This window comes from Anabrus simplex, chromosome 2 (assembly GCF_040414725.1).
Source record: "Anabrus simplex isolate iqAnaSimp1 chromosome 2, ASM4041472v1, whole genome shotgun sequence".
NCBI classification, from domain to species: domain Eukaryota; kingdom Metazoa; phylum Arthropoda; class Insecta; order Orthoptera; family Tettigoniidae; genus Anabrus; species Anabrus simplex.
The window spans coordinates 310,399,093-310,419,275 of record NC_090266.1 but is presented as its reverse complement, the minus strand read 5'-3'; the positions used below and the strand labels follow the sequence as shown (position 1 = coordinate 310,419,275).

General features: G+C 38.8%; 1 protein-coding gene across 2 annotated transcripts in view; it reads left to right on the top strand.

Annotated features, from left to right (window-relative positions):
- The window catches only part of LOC136864080 (pyruvate dehydrogenase E1 component subunit beta, mitochondrial), a 198,664-nt gene that overhangs the window by 12,480 nt on the left and 166,001 nt on the right, over positions 1-20,183 (top strand). Inside the window, exon 3 of one of the 2 annotated variants that reach the window (XM_067140624.2) lies at positions 8,315-8,420. The exons of the other annotated variant lie outside the window; for it this stretch is intronic. The gene's annotated coding sequence lies outside the window, so the exon portion shown is untranslated. The remainder of the gene's footprint in view (positions 1-8,314; positions 8,421-20,183) is intronic. 2 annotated transcript variants of the gene reach the window in all.

The window sequence follows — 20,183 nt, the reverse complement described above, 5'->3', positions numbered from 1 at the left end:
ATAGCACAGAACACAAACACCGTGCGTTCAGTCCGGTTTTATATGAGAGACCCTGTACACATTGATTATGCAATAATGAAGAAAGCATAATATTTTCTGATGAATAATTACACTGGAGTAATTCTAAACTGTATTTAGACATATAATTACAGTAGGTTAACAGAAAAGTAGGTAAAACTAAATACATATTAGAAAGTTTCTTTTCATTCCTAAAAGCTAACAGAAATTTGAACTGCCCTTAAACGCTAAAATATTGAGGGCGTGAAGTATAAAATATGCTCGAGACTTGAACTATTCAAACTGCAAATCATTTATTGGAATACAGCAATCAGCTGATTATTTTTTGTTTTCTTGACTGCATTATGCCCTTTGCTCTCGACCCTGTGTCAACAATGCAATATTTGAATTTGAGGAGCTGCAATAATTGATAATGTTACAACCATTGTTAAGGGTCATTCCATTGTTACAGGTGTGACAAATACCTAGTTACCGGTATATTGACTGTAAGACTTAACATTGTCAAATTCATATCTCATAAGTAGTTGGAAAAGCTATGCTAGGTTACTCTTACATACTTGTTGACCCATATTATGAAATCCATATTTTTTTGTCTAAGAAAACTTGGAGACAGAAGACTAAATATTACAGGTGTGACAAAATTTTCCATTGGCATCGCGCATTCATTTAGTTAATTTAGTAACTCTGTTAATTCGTAAGTTCTACAATAATGACACTGTTTTTGTACCTATAGTTTTTTTAGGACAAGGTTACCTTTTTTAAACTGATTTGTTTGTGACAAAGAACACACAAAATTAATAATACATAGGCCTATTACAAATATGACAAAATGGTTCAAGTATGATATTTCAGTGATTTTATTATTATTATTTTCTCCAAACAGCTGAAAATAGAAGTGATTAAAAATATAAAAGAGAAAAGATAAAATGACAAAGTTTTAACTTACTGTTTGATTTTACTGCAAAACTTAATGATTTTCAATCAAAAATGTATTACATGTATGACTAAGGGCTTATTAACTTTAATAATTAATAATCATAGTAAATTATTACCTTAATTCAATTATGATGTGTGTAAAAGCTCATCTGGTATAGCTGTTCAACATACAACAGTGGCAGTTTAGTTTGGAATGGTACCTTAAAAATACCAGTATTGCCAATATAGGAAACAAAACCGTGGTTGAAATTATGAATTGGTTAACCAAGTTTAACTGTGCTGTTTATGGTAACATGTAGATTTTTATTTTAAAATGCTTTATATCCATGTCCCCTTAAATATATTTTAAGTAGATCAGCATAAGGAAATAAACTTTTTATGTAATTTTTTTTTACATACAAGATGAGTTGACATGGGATAACCCTAAACTATTTTGCCACTGAAAAACTGTTTGTTCTCTTGAATTTCTTTCTTTAAACAGAATTTTAATATTTATTAGTTAATTATTTAGTTTATTCTCAGCGACGTGGAACATTTGAGTTCTGCTTTACCCAGTGGACAGAGGCGATTCAGGTGCGAGCACTTAGGAAATGTAGTGATCTCTTTAAAAGTTCACTGTACCAGCAGTTCAGCTCTCATTATTTTTTAACATTTGTAGTAGAGGCTCAATAAAATATGTAGTTTACTTTCGTAGAATATATATATATTTTACCGTATAGTCTATTAATGAAGAAGAGACCTTCCATATTTTAGGTGGAATGAATGTGATTTTCTTAAATTTGCATGGGTTATTTCATAATGCAATGAAAACTGGGGTAATCGTTGCCTCCAAGACTTTTGAGCACAGTTCCCAGGTGAATGGGATGATTAGTTCAAGAGCGAGACGGTGTGTGCATTGACATGTTTCACCATCCATTCCTTGGTCGTTGGCATCATCCACCCTTATTCCTTACATTATGCGTCCGCTTTGCTCATTTCAGTCTTGTGTAACTTATTTTGTTATCGTCTGATTTATTCAAACCTAATTACTTCACTTTCATTCAAACTTTGCCCTGTCATGCTTCCACACTACGCAAAATCGTCTCTCATTTTGATGAACCAAGTAATTGCAAGTTGTGAGATGTTTCAAGACATTGAAAGAATTATAGGAATCCCCTTCAGATCATGTCAGCATGCATATCAATGAAAGATGGAAATATATACTATCAATCTACATAAGGAAACTTCATGTAATGATACGTACATCCGCTAGAATGCAGGAGAAATGTAAATACATATGCTCTCAAATGGAAAGAGATCAGACTGTTTCGAACTGTATAGAAAGAAAAATACAATGCTGATTTAGGCTGATTCATACATAGAAGGAAGGCAGAGATCTTCAGCTTCAAAGATGTACAATTTCAAGCTTGAGAAATTTAAACTCTACAAGCTAGAACAAAATTAAATTAGGCCTACAGGGGTCTATACCACCCATGGAGGTCGGCAGCATGTGAAGAAAATGAGGCCTGTTTGAGGTATGGAGGTCAGCATCAAGGGGTTAAACTAGTGTAACTGGTGGTTAGGCTTTTGAATTGCTATATGAAATACCCTGTATATTGCCTGCACGAATGTAAAAGCTTTAGAAGTTAAAGCTCCTTACTTGGTGTCCTCATTCTGGAAAAGTCAGAGAAAAAAATTTTAGTCAGAGAAATAGACAAAAAATCTGGAATGTCAGGGAAATCCTCCCCAATGATGGATGTGAGGGGATATTTTTATGCTCTATTCTGTTGTAACCCAGGCTATTGTAGCATTTCATTTTTTAGGTATTTTTTCACAAGTACACAACAATTCTACAGATTTTTGTGCCCTTGTAATTTTTTAAACCATTTTTAAAGATTCTTTTTTATTTCAGTTCTAGGATACTTGCTTGAAACTCATGCCAATGACTAACAAGCAGTGTACATTTAATAAACTTTGGCTAGACAATAACATGTTTCCTGAGCTCAGTGGTTAGTTGGACATATTGGTAATGATGCAACTTCAGCATATTGTAAGGTGTGTTGTAAATCGTTCAAACTTAGTAACATGGGTAAACAAGCAGTCACTTCTCCTGCTAAAGGACCTACTTATATAAAATACATGAAAGCTACTTCTTCCCAGCCAACAATTTCTTTCTTTGCAAAGAAAGATACCTCTACTCCATCTCCACTTAAAAATATGCAGCCTAGAGTTAGCACTGAATCCACAGCTATTAAAGAATTAGCAGTGCCAGGAACAAGTCAAACGATTTTAAAGACTTTCAGTGTGAATGAAGATCATGTTACATTGGCTGAAGCCATATGGGCTCTCCAGGTTGTCACTGGAAAGGTGTCTCTCAACTATTGTGACAAAACCTCCGCAGAATTCAAAACAATGTTCCCAGACAGTAAAATTGCTCAAAACTTTACTATGGGCAAGACTAAGCCTTCCTATGTTATAAACCTTGGATTAGCCCCATATTTTAACAAAAGTGTGCAAAATGACTTAAAACAGTGCTGTGAATACGTTGTTTGTTTTGACGAATTGTTAAACAGATTTGTCCGAAGAGGACAAATGGAGTTGTGTGTAAGGTTTTGGGATGTAAATCTTCAAAAAGTTGCAACAAGGTATTAGAACAGCAACTGCGGATCTTCTATTAGATGGGTTTATACATGGACTCTACTTACCTTTAGGAAACATTTTACTAGTCTCAATGGATGGGCCAAATGTTAACCTAAGTTTTATAAAAATCTTGAAAATCATTTGTAAGTACTAAACCCCATGGGCAAATCTCTTCTTGATATAGGCAAATGCAGTTTGCATACAGTGAATGGAGTCATGAAAACTGGGATCTCCAAAATTGACTGGGACCTTTTTCATTTTTTCAGGTCTCTGTACAATCTTTTTAAAGATACCCCTGCTTGACGTGCTAAATGTACAGACTTAACAAGCACCACATTTCCTTACAAGTTCACAGCAATAAGATGGTTGGAAAATGGATGCTGTGTTGTTCAAGCTCTTAAAATATATGATCACATTGACAAATTTATGAAAGAGTACACTGAAGAAAACAATAAAAACTTTCAATACCTTACAGAAGCTGTGATGAATCCAATACTTAAGGCAAAATGAAGTGCTTTTAGAAGTATTTTGTCAGATGTTGAACCTTTCTTCAGAAGATTTCAAAGCCAGAAACCTACGGTGCCTTAACTTTTTTATGTCGCTTGAAGAACTTATGAAAAACATAATGATCAGATTTGTTAAGTATGAAAAGGTAGCTGAAGCAAGTACTTCCCTAAAGTTAATAAATTTTGACTTACAAGATAGTGCCAATGTGCTTTCAATAGAAAAAGTGGCTATTGGTTATGCTGCCAAGAGCATAATCAAACAAGTTAAATGTTCTGAAAAGAATAAAAATACTTTTAAGACTGAGTTCAAAAATCTCTTGATCACCATGTTAGAAAAACTCGGAGAAAAGTCCTCTAAAATCAGATTTAGCAAGGGGTTTCATTGCTCTAGACCCTAAAATCATATTACTCAAATCCAGTTTGGCAATGAAAAGTATTTATGTCATTGAAAACTTTCACAGCCATACAAGAATGTGTGATAAAAGTGCTGAAAAGGCCGAACGACAGTTCTGTCTGCTAACAGAGAAAGCTCAGAACAATGCCGGAATCAACAAATTAATGACTTCATTTCTAAAAGAACGGATGACTTGGGATTGGATGAATTTTACTACCATCTTTTAGGAAGAGATGAGAAGTACGAAGATCTCTGGTCTGTAATGAAATTTTGTTTTATTTTATCCTATCTTAATGCATTTGTTGAGACAGGCTTTTCTGTCAATAAGCATTTACCAGTCGAAAATCTTCTAGAAGAATCACTTCTGTCCCAGAGAATAATTTTTGATAGTGTGAAACACGTTGGTGGTTCAAGAAATGTTACAATCAATTGAAGTATGCTGACCTCAATCCGAGCTTCAAGAAGAAGGTATCAGTCATACCTGGAAAAGAAAAAAGAAAAGCAATCGGAAGAGGAAAAGAAGAAAATAGAGAAAAGGAAAATTGAATTACAGTTGAAAAATTTGGAGGAAAAATAGAAAAAGTTGAAAATTGGAGAGAAAAGCAAGATGTGGAAACTGAAAGGAAGAAAGTAGTTCTAGAAAATATAAAACAAAAACTGTAATAGTACAGCTTATAAATATCATTTTTTGTCCAGTATTGGCATCAACTCAACTATGGTTAGGTTGAATGGAGAATCCCATCTTCCAATACTTATTTGTTTTGTTTATTGCTAGTCTATGTATTTATATAACATAATCCAGCTTAAAATCTAATTACAATATTAAAAAGTACAGGGTCTTTTTTTTTTTTTTGGCTCGGTCCGCAGCACCACTCAGAGCACGGCACAGCTGGCGCAATGACACTCTGTTGCTATCTGGTATGATGCGTGCTTTTCCTCTCCACTACTCACGGCAATTCACACATATAGAAATCCATTTCTAATGAAACTGTTAGTCTAAAACCTATCTAGCATTACATTTGATGTTCAAAATGTTGTCCCTCAGCTGTCAAACATGCCTGAAACCTCGTAAATAGGTTTGTAGACACTCGATGAATCTCAGCCCGTGTGATGTTCGAAATAACTTGTGTAATGTTCTCTTGTAGTTCTTCTCTTTTGTGAGGGTTGTTCACATACACTTTTCCCTTCAGCATCCCCAACAGGTAATTATCACAGGGATTTAAATCAGGAGATCTAGGGGGATAATTAACCACATGATCTTCGAAAACTTCCCTTATTACCTCCGTAGACAGATTAGCAGTGTGTGCCGTCGCATTATCTTGCATAAAGTAACCATTACTCCTTTCTTCTTCCATCAGCTCTGGTCTGAGAATGAGGTCTATCGATCAGCATGTATTGTTTCATGGAATTTTTTTTTTTGCTAGTTGCTTTATGTCACTCCGACACAGATAGGTCTTATGGCGACGATGGGACAGGAAAGGCCTAGGGATGGGAAGGAACCGGCCGTGGCCTTAATTAAGGTACAGCCCCAGCATTTGCCTGGTGTGAAAATGGGAAAGCACAGAAAACCATCTTCAGGGCTGCCGACAGTGGGGTTCGAACCTACTATCTCCCTGATGCGAGCTCACAGCTGCGCTCTCCTAACCGCACGGCCATCTCGCCCGGTATGGAAAATTCTGTGAGCACTTACTGTGTACCAAACTCCTAGTTTTACCTCATCAAGTGGACGGACATGCAGCTGGTGGGGATTTTCTGGACACCAGTAGTGATTGTTTTGACTATTTGCATAGCCACTTAAGTGTAGCCATGCTTCATCACTATAAAATAAAATTCTGGGTCAACATGCCCATCGTGAACTGACTGAAGCAACCAGTTACAATACCGAACCCTAGCGAAACTGTCAGGTCCTCTTAAATGTTGGGCAGAAGATAATGACACATTAGCTTGTACGGCAAGACGTGACAGGGATTTTGTTGGAGTTCTTTCCACGAGAGCTCCTATTTCATCAAGCTTTTCCTCTGTTAAAACGGTTAGTCGCCTGCATGCTTTCTTGTTAAGAATGGACCCGGTGGTGCGGAACTTCTTTACTAATTAATGTACCGTACTCCTGTGGGGAGGGAGGATGTTACGAAAATCAAACCTGTTACTTCCCATAGCCTCAGTACTATTTCTATCACTGAATCTGAAGTGTACTCCCTACTTTTGTCTTTGTCAGAAAATAAACCCACTGGTCCTGATTGTCTCAGTGCTTCTTCCTTAAGAATACAGCAGTAACTCTTTCATGCCCTATTAGCGTGATATTCAATCGGTGCTTCTCAGTCGGCTACTTTCCGAGCTCCTGGAAACTTGCTTATATCACAAGGGTGGATAGAGGTCGGATATCGCAAGTTATTGCCCAGTCTCTATATTACCTGCTTTATCAATCATTTGTGAAAGGATCATCCACCAGCATTTGCTTGCGTTTACAATTCCGTATATATCCCCCCAGCAGTATGGTTTCCTCCCTGGAAGCTCCTGCATAACTAACTTGATTATCCTCCTCCATCATGCCACGTCTGCCATCCACGCGGGCTCTCAACTTGATGTCTGCTATATCGACATCGCGAAGGCCTTCGATACCGTGGATCATACGCTTCTTGCACACAAAATTTCTGAACGGTTTAACGTGCATGGGAGGCTCCTAGCCCTAATTAATAGCTTTCTGAAAGAAAGACTGCAGCGCGTGGTCCTTGAAGGATGCAGTTCTAATCCCAACACCACCCTCTCTGGTGTCCCACAGGGCAGTGTCCTAGGTCCCCTTCTTTTTGCCCTGTTTATTGATGACCTTATCGATACTGTCTCCCACCATTCATGTGAAATCCTTCTCTTTGCGGATGATTGTAAAATCTTCAAGCAGACCATTTCTCCCACAGATACAATCCAGTTGCAAAATGCACTTGATTCACTGTTAGTTTGGTGTACTACATGGCGTCTTAAACCTCATTCCTCCAAGTGTTCCACCATTTCGTTCACACTTGGTAAATCCCCTGTTCTACAAGAATATCACCTACTGAACCAACCGATTGCACATGTTGACAATCAAAAAGACATGGGTGTGCATTTTGACAGTAAATTGTTTTTGTCTCGCACATAAACAGGGTCGCCTCACATGCTATGTCACTCCTTGGTTTCAGATACTGCAAGTCTTCACGTTAAATTTTCTTTCAACTCTGTGATATTAGGGTAGTCCTCCTTCCTCCTTTCACAACATTCCTTCACAATATATATATATATTTTTTTTTTTTTGCTAGTGGCTTTACATCACACTGACACAGATAGGTCTTATGGCAACGGTGGGATAGGAAAGGGCTAGGAGTTGGAAGGAAGCGGCCGTGACCTTAATTAAGGTACAGCTCCACCATTGTATCCATTCTGGTCAGCAGCTGTGCTGAGTTCTCCTGGTCATTCAGTTTCTAGGTAATATTTCAGAAGAAATGTTAAGTAATTTGTCTATTATATTTAATGAGGTAGGAATTCTTTCTTTTTTAACCAATTTAGAAAATAATAGGTCTTCTTCTTCTTCTTACACAAGGATGACTTTCACAGTTGGCATCTTAATGAATTTAGAAGAAATTTTCTGGGCTTGTAGGCCATGCTGCAGTTTGATTCCCTGCTTCCAAGGTTTCACTGGAAATCCTGGTATGTGTAAACCCATTTGAACCACAGCCTGAAAGTCTGAAAAATTTCCTTTATATTCTCTTTACTTGTGACTTTACTGTGAAACAGTCCTTTTAACTTCACTGTATTTGTGGTGCTCTTTACAAAATTTTGAAAAAAATGATAGCTATATTTGTAATTTTAGGTGGTAACTGGCCCGTCAGGAATAAGCTTTTTCAAGGTGAGAATCTCCCAGCAGATGCAAGGACTAGAAGAAGAACCACACCCACTTTTATGAGGGGTCATCAAGAGTTAGTATCACTTGACCATTGTTCATTCATCCGGTATATTTTAGCTTCTTTGAAAATATATTTCCTTCTTTCTTAGTGCCTTCTTGTAGGATTCTTCTTGTACTACTTTCTTATGCTTTTGTCGTAAACTTGCTGTTTCTAATGACTCATAGCTAATAGGAATATTCGTAATTACTCTGTGGAATAATTTGGTGTCTGGTGACTTTGGTCATTTGTCTTATCCTTTCTGTTTGTATCCTGTACTACGTATGCGAGTTGAATATTTGTTAGAAATATATAATCTACTGAAAGAGTTTCTTCCATGACTTTTTCTGTGTATTTTATGAATGTTTTAGAATTAAATGTCACAAAAGGGTACATTGTTCAAGTTAACAAGGCTACAAGCAATCTACCTACCATTTGGAAAAAAAATCTTATTGTGTGAAAGGTGAACAGAAAGTAAAGAAAGAAGTGTACCTATTAACTGACAGAAATGAAATAGTAAGGGAAAGTATGGTGATAAAAAAAAAAAAAATGAATAGACTACAATCTAAATAGTAGTTTAGATGAATAATATCTGAAGAATGTAACTTGATTTATATTTGTATTGTGGGAGTCTTGACCAAGTATTTAATGACAATTGTGATAGTGATATTGTGATGTCTATTCAAAATTATATTGATAAAGAATTAACAATAAAAATTAGGCTTACAAATATTTATTACATATGAAATATATTGAATGTAATGGTGAAAAATTTCACTTCTCAAAATATGCATTCTACTTCTTCATGGATCCTTTCCCATTTTCCTGTGTGGGGATTTGGCCTAGTAAGGCTAGATGCCTTTCCTGATGCCAACTATATGTGGAGGGGTATAATGGCTATTATGGTTTCTTTGGTGATGTGTTGAGGCGAACACAAACATCCAGTCGCAGGTAAAATCGCTGGGCTGGCCCGGAATCAAACCTGGGGCCCTCTGAAAATGAAGGTCAGTCATTCAGCCCAGCCAAGGAGCTGGAATCTCAGAATATGCCATCATAAAATAGAATAACTAACCTAACCTCATGGCACTACAGCCCATGAAGGGCCTTGGCCTACGAAGTGACCGCTGCTCAGTCCGAAGGCCTGCAGGTTACGAGGTGTTGTGTGGTCAGCACGATGAATCCTCTCAGCCATTATTCTTGGCTTTCTAGACTGGGGCTGCTACCTCATCGTCAGATAGCTCCTCAATTCTAAACACATAGGATGAGTGGACCTCGAACCAGCCATCAGATTCAGGTAACAGTCCCTGACCTGGCCGGGAATCAAACCCGGGGCCTCCGGGTAAGAGGCAGGCACGCTACCCCTACACCACGGGACAGACATAGAAGAGAATAGCCAAGAAATATTTTTTTATCGATAAAAACATATACCTCTTACATCATGCTTGTTCTTTATCATACTCTTAACAGCTATTCATTATTCAAAAGAAATGAGCAATTTCATGTTGTAGATAATAGATTTTAAAATATGAATGATAGAAGTTTTTATTTTGTTATTTTAAATTGTACTAAAATATTTTCTAAATTTATGGGTAATGTCTGAGTTGCTCCTTTGCAAAGATATATCTAGGATCTCCCCCCCCCCCGCGATGGTGTAGAGTACACCCACGGTAGCCTGTCCTCCAGTCGTATAAGGTGACTAAAATGGGGATCTGAGGCTCAAAGTTTGGGAGCGTGGATTGGCAACCAGAGTTCCCTTAGCTAAATCTAGCATTGTTTCCACTTATTTGTCTCCTCACTTTTATCTTTCCTATCTGACCACCCTTGGTCAGCTCTTGTTTTCTTCTGATCCTGACTAAGTTTGTAAGGCTACCGGATTCTTTAATTTTCACCCCTTCATGGTGTTTCTCTTTCTTACATCAATGCCTTCATTCTTCGAAGCTTGGGCAGCTTCTACGTTCCTTCTGATTAGGGTTAATAGAGCTGATTGCCCAATAATAATAATAACAATAATACCGGGCGAGTTGGCCATGCGGTTAGAGGCGCGCAGTTGTGAGCTTACATCAGGGAGATAACGGGTTCGAATCCCACTGTTGGCAGCCCTGAAGATGGTTTTCCGTGGTTTCCTATTTTCACACCAGGCAAATGTTGGGGCTGTACCTTAATTAAGGCCACGGCTGCTTCCTTCCAACTCCTAGGTCCTTCCTATCCCATCGTCGCCATAAGACCTATCTGTGTCGGTGTGACCTAAAGCCACTAGCAAAAAAAAAAGATGATAATATACATCTTCATTATAGACTGTTATGCCTTTCAGCGTTCATTCTGCAAGCTTCTGTGAATTTACTAAACACCGCCACAATCCTCAATTTGTAACTAGGTTTCTGGCTTCATATGGTTCTATACCTCTTATCTTTAAATCGTAAGAAACTGAGTGTAACCATCATCATCTTGGTCTCCCTCTACTCCTCTTACCCTCGACAACAGAGTCCATTATTCTCCTGGGTAACCTATCCTCCTCCATTCGCCTGACATGACCCGACCACCAACGCCAGTTTGTGTGTACAGCTTCATCCGTCAAGTATATTCCTAACTTAGCCTTTATCTCCTCATTCTGAGCACCCTCCTGCCACTGTTCCCATCCATGTGTATCAATAATCATTCTCACTATTTTCATGTCTGTTACTTCTAACTTATGAATCAGATATGTTGATTCCACCCTAGCTTTCACTCCTGTACAGCAAAATTGGTCTGAAAACAGACCGATGTAAAGATAGTTTCATCTGGAAGCTGACTTCCTTCTTACAGAATACTGTGGATCGCAACTGCGAGCTAACTAAAACTGCATTAGCTTCACTGCACCTTGATTCCATCTCGCTTACAATACTACCAACCTGGGAGAACACACGTCCTAAATACTTGAAATTATCTACCTGTACCAGCTTTGTATCCCCAATATGACACTCAGTTCTCTTGGTTTACTTACTGACATCAATTTAGTCTTCAAAAAGCTGATTTTCATACCATTCTCATTGTGCCTATTTCCAAGTTCCAAGATATTAGACTGGAGGCTTTTGGCACAATCTGTCATTAAGACCAATTTGTCTGCATAGGCCAGACTGCTTACTACTTTTCCATCTAACTGAATCCTTCCCTGCAACTTTATGCATTTCAGCGGATGATCCATCTAAACTATGAACAACAAAGGTGAAAGGTTACAGTCTCGTCTAACCCCTCTAAGTACCTGACCCAACATTTCATTCTCATCAATTCTCACTGCAGCCCAGTTGTCAACATAAATGCATTTGATTTTAATAATCTACCCTTAATCCCATAGTTCCCCCCCCCCCATATGGCAAACACCTTTTCCCTCAGTACTCTGTTATATGCTTTATCTAGATCTACAAAACAAAAATATAAGTCTATTGCCCTCATATCATTTTTCAATTACCTGGTACATACTGAAAACCTGATCCTGACAGCGCCTCTGTGGTCTGAAACTACACAGCTTTTCATCCAATTTACTCTCAACCACGGATCACACCCTCCCTTCCTAGATGCCAGTGAACTTTTTGCCTCATATACTGATCAATAGGATAACTCTATAGTTGTTGCAATCCTTGCTGTTCCCTTGCTTATAGATAGATGCAATTACTGCTTTTGTCCAATTGGAAGGAACCTTACTAACACACCATGACAATCTTATTAGTGTGTGAAGCCATTTCATCCCTGCCTTCCCACTATATTTCATCATTTCAGGTCTAATTTCATCTATTCCTGCTGCTTTATGGCACTGTAGTTTACCATCCTTTCTACTTCATCAAGTTTAATTTCACCAATATCATAGTCCTCCCCCTCATTAGCTCGGTTGTTCGCGGTATCACCAGGGAGATTTTCTTTTATGTGGAGATGATTGATGGATGATTTTCAAAATTTTCGTTCCTCCTGTTCAGTGATACTCTGGGATCAATTATGAGTTCACCTGAAATACCTAAAACACTATTCAATACCTTTTACCCTCCCTTCCTCCTCCTCCTCCTCCTCCTCCTCCTCCTCCTCCTCATAATCATAATCATCATTTTCCCCTATCCAACAGTATAGCCGGGTAGGGACAAATATGGTTCCTCTCCACTTTCTTCTGTCTTTCCACCACTCCTCCTCAACATTATGTCCCAATCCAGGTTTTTTTCTATTATACTGCATTGGATTGTATCCTTCCATCTCAATCGTGTTCGTCCACGGCATCTCCTTCCTTGCATTTGCATTTCCATCACCTTTTTTGGCATTCTTTCGTCACTCGTTCGCTTTATGTGCCCAACCATCTTAGTCGGCTCTTCTCTATTCTATCATTCACTTTTTCCACTCCAATTTCTTCCCGGATTTTCTCGTTCCTTATTTTGTCTCTTCTATTCTTCTGTATCATACTCCTCAAGAACATTTTGGCTGCCTGTATTCGACTATTATCCTTCTTTATCATTGTCCAAGTTTCTGCTCCGTAAGTTGTTATTGGTACGTAATGCATCTTGTACATAGTTTCCTTTGCTTCCATTGGCACATCTTTGTCCCATAACATGTTTCTTACACTATGATAGAAACAACTTCCAGCTTGAATCCTCTTACTAATCCCAGCATCCAGTCGAGCATTCTCCATTAATTCACTCCCCAGGTATTTGAACGTCTAACCTGACCTTTCCATTCTTTGTCCCCTCTAGTCATAACAAGAGTTTAATTCTTTTTTACACTTATTTTCAATCCACATTCTTCAGTCTTCCCATTCACCACATCCAACTGTTCTTGAACCTTCCTGTCGTCTTCTCCCCAAATCACAATATCATATGCAAATAACAACATGTTCATTTCTCTTCCTCCATATGCTGCTTGTACTGTTCTCATGTCATCATCCATTACTATTGTAAACAGGATTGGTGATAGAACACTTCCCTGTCTCAGCCCACTAGTTATTTTGAACCAACTTGTCCTGCCAACTTGTGTTTGCACGCAACTACAACATTCCTTGTACATTGCCATGATCATTTTTATTAATCCCTGTCCAATTCCTTTTTGCACCTGACTGTCCCAAACTTTAGTCCTGGGGACACTGTCATATGCCTTTTCAATGTCTTGAATGTCATCACCATATCATTACCGTACTCCCATTGCTTTTCCATTAGTTGTCTCATAAAGAAAATGGGCTCTATTGTTGACCTTCCACTTCGGAAACCAAACTGATTTTCCTGCATCTGATTCTCAACCCTCAACCTTATTCTACTTTCCAGTATCCTCTCAATTATCTTAGCGACATGGGATATTAGAGTAATTCCCCTGTAGTTCTTCAAAACTTTCGTATCACCTTTCTTGAAAATTGGGATCATTATTTTCTGCCAATCCTCGGGGACCTCCTTATTCTTCCAGACATTCCTGAGAACCCGATATGTTCACTGCAGGCCTACAGCTCCAGCTGCCTTTATCATCTCCACTGAAATTTCATCTATTCCAGCAGTTTTTCCATTCTTCATCTTTCTTACAGCCATTTCGATTTCATTCATTGTAATTTCTTTATCCATTTCTTCATCAACTAATTGCCTTTCCTGGTCATCCATTGAATGACTGTCATCAGTTCTTATGTTCAGCAACTTCTGAAAATACTCTCCCCATTTATTTCATATTTCTTCTGGCTTTGTTAATATTATGCTGCCTTCATCCTTCACAAATCTGGTGTTTACTTGATTTCTCTTGTTGTTTCTTAAGATTCCATACAGTAATTTCTTGTTGCCCTGCATATCATCTCTCAATTTCTGTGTGAATAATGCCCAGGTTTTCCTCTTTTCTTCCTCCACTACTTTCTTGGCCAAATTCTTTGCCTCTAGGCCTACATATTTTCTTCTGCTTTCTTCAGTCTTAGCTGATGGTTTCCATGCCATTGTCTTTACCTTCACTTTAATCTTCCCTATCATTCCACCAGTGTATCCCTTAGTCTTTCACATTTCCTGATGTTCTACCACATACCTTTTCTGCACATCCAACCAGTGCTTCATTAAATCTTTTCCATTCATCTTCAACATTCCCCACCTCCATCCTGGGTACCAAGGGTATTATTTCCCTTTGAAATTCTTCTTGTATGTTTTTCTCCTTCAACTTTCATACTTTAATTCTTTTCTCTCTACTTAATGGAGGTTTTTCAATCTTTCCCACTTTCAATTTTCCTATCACAACTCTATGATCTCCACCAAAGGCTTCTTCAGGCATTTCTGTAACATCTAAACGGTTCTTCCAGTGTTCCTTCTCTATGATTATATAATCAATCATGGTCTTTGTTCGTCTGTCTCCCCAACCATACCTTGTAAACTTATGACTGTTCTTTCTAAACCAGGTGTTTCCAACAGTTATTTGGTTCCTCATGCAAAAATCCACCAACAACTCGCTGTCTGGGTTTACATTTCCATATCCAAAGGGTCCTACATCATCTTCCTTTCCTTGTCTTTCCATTCCAACTTGTGCATTTAGATCTCCTGTCAATAGAACTTCCTTTTCTTCTGTCTCTCCACTTCCTCTGAGTCCCCTAGATGTTCATCTATGCAACCCGTTTGTGGGGCATACAAATGAAATAGATCTTTCATGCCATTTTCAAATAGCTAGTTGGTTTATGTCGCACCGACACACATAGGTCTTATGGCGACGATAGGACAGGGAAGGCCTAGGAATGGCAAGGAAGCGACCATGGCCTTAATTAAGGTACAGCCCCAGCATTTGCCTGGTGTGAAAATGGGAAACCACGGAAAACCATTTTCAGGGCTGCCGACAGTGGGGTTCGAACCTACTATCTCCCGAATACTGGATACTGGCCGCACTTAAGCGAGTGCAGCTATCGAGCTTGGTCATGCCATTTTCAAACTGGAGTCTCATCACCAGGATCCTGTTGACACATTTTGTATATTCCACATATTCTTGGATTTCTTTTCTAAGTATGATGGCCACTCCATTTTTTTTTTGGCTTCAGGTCCTCTGCTGTAATACAGCCTGTATTTTTCTCTCAGAGGAATCTCCCCTGTACCCTTCTTCTTGGTCTCACACAGTCCAAGTATGGCTATATCTTTTTCTATCATGAAGTCAACCAGTTCTTCTGTCTTTCCCGTCTGTGTCAGGGCATTTACTGTCGCAATCTTGATGTAGTTTGGTGCTGGTTGCCCATTTCTCACAGTTCCCCCAGCACCTGAAGAGCTGCGTGTCGCTTTTAGCAGGGGACGCCCTAACCTTTTCCGAGGCACCGTATCTGCTTTGTCCATACAGGCTGTTGTTACGATGGGCTCGCCACACCCAAAAGCATTTTATACCTACTGCCAGGTTCAAAATTAGGCTACCCGTAACATGGAGACAGACTACTTTCATAGCCGCTCCTCTGGAGTACAGGCGCAATGGTTTCCCCCTTCTGCCATCTCCACTGTACCGAAGTCCATTTTCTCCGCCGTAGATGCTGTTGAGGTCTTAACTCGTAACCCTGACCTGGAACCCATACCAGATGTTACACACCGGGTCAGTGTGCTCTGGGACTCGCATAGGCAGGGGCGCCACTCACTGGGTAGGGATGCCTCTGAAGAGGGTCCCTACCATCCTAAGATTCTTTATTACTGTCCAGAAATGATTCCCTGCTGCTTGACCTAGCTTTTCCAGGTTATTACCAAAATCTTCCCATGACTTCTTTTTGGATTAAACAACTATTTGTTTTGCTCTGTTTCTTTCATCTGTATACAAAGTCGTGTACAAAGAGCTAGAACCCATTACAGATACTATTCGTAAGAGGAGACTGGGATTCTTTGGACATATCCTGAGGATGCAGGATTCGAGACTTCTGAAACAACTAGTACAACATAATCTCGTCTCAAAAAAAATACCGCAACAGGATGTAAATGGATCAGAGAAGTAGGAGAGGATCGAAAGGAAATAGGCCTTACAACGGAAGACACCACAAATAAGATAAAATTGAATACAAAACTCAAGAATGCAAACCTCCACTTTACCCTTACATGAAACAAACCAACAACACACATATGTTCAACTGAGGAAAGGGCACGAATATCGGAGCGTCTGAAGAAGTACTGAGAGGGCCGCAAAGCCCGAACAATCCCTTCAAAGAGACTTGTACGATGGACTGACTAAAGTGATCCTATGTGGTCATAAAAGAAGAAGAATAACACAATTCCCTTTCTGCATCACTCTTTGTTTAGAGCCATTTCTGATATGCTTTCTTTTTACGTTTACAAGCTGCTCTCACTTCTTCATTCCACCAAGATGTACTCTTTTTTCCATCTTTACACACAGTTGATCCTAGGCATTCCATTGCTTTTTCTACTACAGTATCCCTGTATGCCTCCCAGTTCTCTTTCTATATCCTGAACCTGTTTACTGTCTGTTGTTTGGATTTTTTTTTGCTATCCATGTATGTCTTATTTACTTGTCCTTGAGATTTTCTACCCTTGTTCATCTTCAGACAGATTTCACTTTCTCTATTGTGGGCCTAGAGATACTTAGTTCACTACAGAACAGATAGTGGTCTGCATCAGCAAAAATCCTAGGAAAACCTGATCATTCCTAATAGATTTCCTGAATTCAAAGTTGGTTCTGGTGCCCGACCCTCCCATGTGTAGCAGTGAATAGCCTTTTGCTTGAAAAATGTATTCTTAATTGCTAAACCCATTCTAGCACAGAAGTCCAGCAGACTCTTCCCATTCTTATTAGCTTCCATATCTTCTCCACGTTTACCAATCACCTTTTCGTATCCTTCAGTGTTATTTCCAACTCTCGCATTGAAATTGCCCATTAGCACTATCCTATCCTTGCTATTGACCCTGACTACAATGTCACTCTATAATTCATAAAACTTGACATCATCCTCATCTGTATCCTTACATGATGAATATTCTGGGACTCTCGTCCTAATTCCTCCAACTGCTAAATCTACCCGTATCACTCGCTGATTTACGTACCTAACAGAAACTATGTTGCGTGCAATAGTATTGCTGATGAACAGCCCAATCCCACACTCTTTCCCTTCTCTTTTTGACACCTGTTAAGTGCACTTTGTAATCTCCTACCTCTTTCTCGGTATCTTCTCTTACCCAAATATCATTAACTTCTAGCATATCCAGATGCATCCTCTTTGCTGACTCCACCAGCTCTACTTTCTTTCATATGCCCCATTAATATTGATAGCTCCCCATTAAATTCCATTTTGTTCGCAGAGTTGTTTCCAAGGAGTCCCTCGCCTGTCAAATGGGAGTGGGACTCTGTTACTCCCATAAGTTCGAGGCTTGCTTGAAACATTGTGAGCATGCATGCTCTGTGAAAATTCTGTGAAGCAGGATGCTACTGTACATACATATAGTCCAAGTGAGGGTCTCTCCTCTAACAGGTAAAGGACCAGAGTAAATTAAATTAAATTCTTTCAAGGTCCACCTATTCAATACAATGATGTTTTATTGTGATTCAATCACATGTCCAATGGTACTAGTCTTGTCATCCATGTGTCATCATCAGCCTTAAGTACAAATTAAACAATTATATATATTCCTAAAAACATTTAAAACACATTTTAACACATTATAAAATACAATTACTGTAGTGATACATGAGATAAGTTAAAATTATGTTACAGTTGATTGCTGTTATATAAAATTCTTAAAATTCCGGCTGTTCGCTACATAGTTCAGTCTGTGTACATCCGGGATAAGTGAATTTGTGCTGTTGTATGCTGTCTATGTGAGTGAACTTTATTCACTTGATATTAGGTGGTTCCGGGGAAGTTTACTTTGATGATGTAAGATCGTGATATAAATAAAGATGAATTCCCACTTCAATTTAAACTTGAAGGAGAAAATAGCCAAGTTAGATGTTGGAAGCAATGTATGGAAGTTACTAGAATCATTAGGATCATTGAATGATGATTGACTCGCCTTGAGCAGCATGTTGAACGTGTTGTTACACAGACGAAGCCGGACGAAGTGTGTGGGCAGCGGTAAAGGAGGCGAGGGGAAGGAAGGAGGCGGAGCACCTGCGGGGCAATGGAACTAAGGCGGGGCGGAAGGATGGGGTGTGGGGGTAACTGACGGGAGTGTGTATTCCGGATTACTTGGAAATTCAAACTGTTTTTTGATAGTTTGGTATTTTTAAGCCAATCGATTAAAAGATGGAAAAGGATATTGGGTTTCTCTTAAATTTCGTTTAAATTATAATTGGGGTTGAGGTATTGATCGCAGTTGATGTAACAACTTTCAATAATATTCATGATGGGTCCCTTGTTTGCTGTTTGAAGAACTTCCATATCTTGTTCAATGTCGGTAAATTTGTGATTAGTGTCGTGCATGGCGGAAAACTTACTGTGCCTCATCGCGTTGACATGTTCTGAATATCTAATCATAAAGTTGCGTCCTGTTTGTCCCACGTAAGAGCTGCTGCATTCATTACATTTTAGTCTATATATTCCAGATTTGGAGTAGATATTGGGAGTATTGATTGATGCAGAGTTGTGTAAAATTTCGGAGGTTCTATTGTTAGTTTTGAATAAGATTCTTACATTGTGTTTCCGGAAAAGGTTGGCGATTTTGTGGACGTCGTTATTGTAAGTGAAGGTGGTTGAAATAGGAGTCTTTTCTTTTTCTTCATAACTATAAGGTAAAGGACCTCCGGTGGATTTGTATAGTTCTAGCCGCCTGAGCAGAAGGAGGACCATGACTCAGAATATGTGCTAGATGCCCACTCGTATTCCATAGTAACTGGTATTGCGACTCTCAGGACCACTTATTAGGCCACTCAGCCGTTGCCCATGGCTCACAAACTAGGACGTGACTACAGTAACCCACTCAATGAACTAATGATAATAACAATACAGTAGAATCTACCCTAACGGACACTCTTGTTCAGCGGACACCTCCCTATACGGACAATTTTCCTCGGAACCAATTTTATTTTACCTAGGACAAGTGTTAAATTGGCCTCATTTAAGCGGATACCTCGAACTCCGGACAGCGGACATCGCCATTTGTCCCGTCCACTTGACTTAAGCGGACACTTTATATGTTGCAGGACAATTTATAACGCCGGACCACATGTCATCTTCTCTTTTAAAACCATTCTTCAGACATAAGGAAATCCCTTTTGAATGTTTGTACTATTTCGAGTGCAAGGGGAGAGAAGGTACATCGGAATGCAGTTCTACCTAGTGGTGTGTAGGCCTATTTCGAGAATTCTAATTGCTCAGAAATGCTGCCAGAGACTGTTGACTCACAAATTACCTGGGGATTTTCTTCCCTTCTTGCATCATTCTATTCATAACTCCGATTGTCGCTGATAAGGTCGAGCTCAGGTAGTCAACTTGAGGAGGAAAAGACAGTACAGGTGATAATTAGTGAGACAGAAATACTGTAGTATTTCAGTTGTTTGTTAAAAATGAGTAACAAGGGATTACTTCATGAAGCTGTAATGTTTGTAAATGATGTAAAATTACTTATAATAACTGTCTGTGAAATACTAACACAGAAATGACTTTAATACAAAATAAAGATGTGTATGCTTATATTTAAGGTGGATGTTCTTTGCCGTTAAAATGTTCAATTATTTTTCCAAACTTATTTTAGTGGACACCTCTTGTAACGGACATTTTCCTTGGAACTGATGGTGTCCGCAGAAGGGAGGTTCGACTGTAATAATAATAATAATAATAATAATAATAATAATAATAATAATAATAATAATAGTAATAATAGTAATAATGGCATGTGGCCTTTGGAGAGGTATAATGCAGGTCTTTTGAGT